This window comes from Octodon degus, unplaced genomic scaffold (genome assembly GCF_000260255.1).
Source record: "Octodon degus isolate 3935 unplaced genomic scaffold, OctDeg1.0 scaffold00027, whole genome shotgun sequence".
Classification (NCBI taxonomy): Eukaryota; Metazoa; Chordata; class Mammalia; order Rodentia; family Octodontidae; genus Octodon; species Octodon degus.
This window is the reverse complement of record NW_004524603.1, coordinates 1,219,523-1,220,653: the sequence shown is the minus strand read 5'-3', so window position 1 is coordinate 1,220,653 and position 1,131 is coordinate 1,219,523.

Genomic DNA, 1,131 nt, shown 5'->3' with positions numbered 1-1,131 from the left:
TTTTAAAGACAGGGTCTTACAATTCTGTTTAGGCTGGCCTTGAGCTCACTTTGTAGAGCAGGCTGGTCTCAAACTCTCAGTGATCCTCCTGTCTTAGTCTCCTGAGTACTGGCTCTCCTTTGTAATATAATAGGCAGTTATAATTCTAGATCAGAAATGTTCCTGTCCAGTATTGTCTTCTTTCCCATGAGACTTGACATTTTTCATCAGGAGAGTAGAAAGTGTGGCCTGTAAATGTTTTTTTTTTTAATTTGTTCTTGTACCATTTAAGGGCTTCTGCAGTGTGAATTTGTTGTGCAGGCCTTACTGTTGTCTTGCTAGTGGAGAAAAAAATGTCTGTCCTTGTCATCTCCTGGCTTTTCTGTGCTTGCTTGCACATGTGTTTGTGCTTGCATGTGTGTGGTTCTGGGGCTTGAACTAGGGCCTCATGTGTACTGGGCAGTTAGTTTACAGGTGCCCAACTAGTTTCCCCTTCCCCTGCTGAGAAAGGGTCTCACTATATAGTCTAGGCTGATCTTGGGCTCACTGTGTAGCTAAAGCTAGTCTCAGCTCCCGGTGATCCTCCTCTCAGTCCTCAGCATTGCTGGGATTACAGATGTACACCCCCACGCCTGGCTGGCCCTATTGTTTCTTGGTGGTACCTTGTGCATGCTAGGCAAGTACTATACCATTTAACTACATCTCCTTAGTCTTTTGTGTTCAGGGGGTCCAGGGCATTCTATCATTGAACTGCATCCCTGTGGTCTCGTGTTATTTTGAGACAAGGTCTAGTTGAGTGTTCCACGCCGGCCTTGAACTTTTGATCCTTCTGCCTTAGCCTCCTGAGTAGCTGGCATCACATGCCATTACTTTTTTTTGAGGCAGGATTTCATTGTGTAGTTGAGGCTGGTCTTGAACCTCACTTTATAATCCGGATTGGCTTTGAACTCATGGCAGTTCTCCTCCCTGAGTATCGGCATTACAGGTGTGAGCAGCCACACACGGTTATTTTATTTTATTTTTTTTGAACTGGGGATTGAACTCAGGCCCTTGTGCTTGCTAGGGAAGCAGTTACTCCACTGAGCCATCTCCCCAGCCCATTTTATTTTATTTTTTATTTTTTTTTAGTGGAACCAGGGATTGAACTCAGGC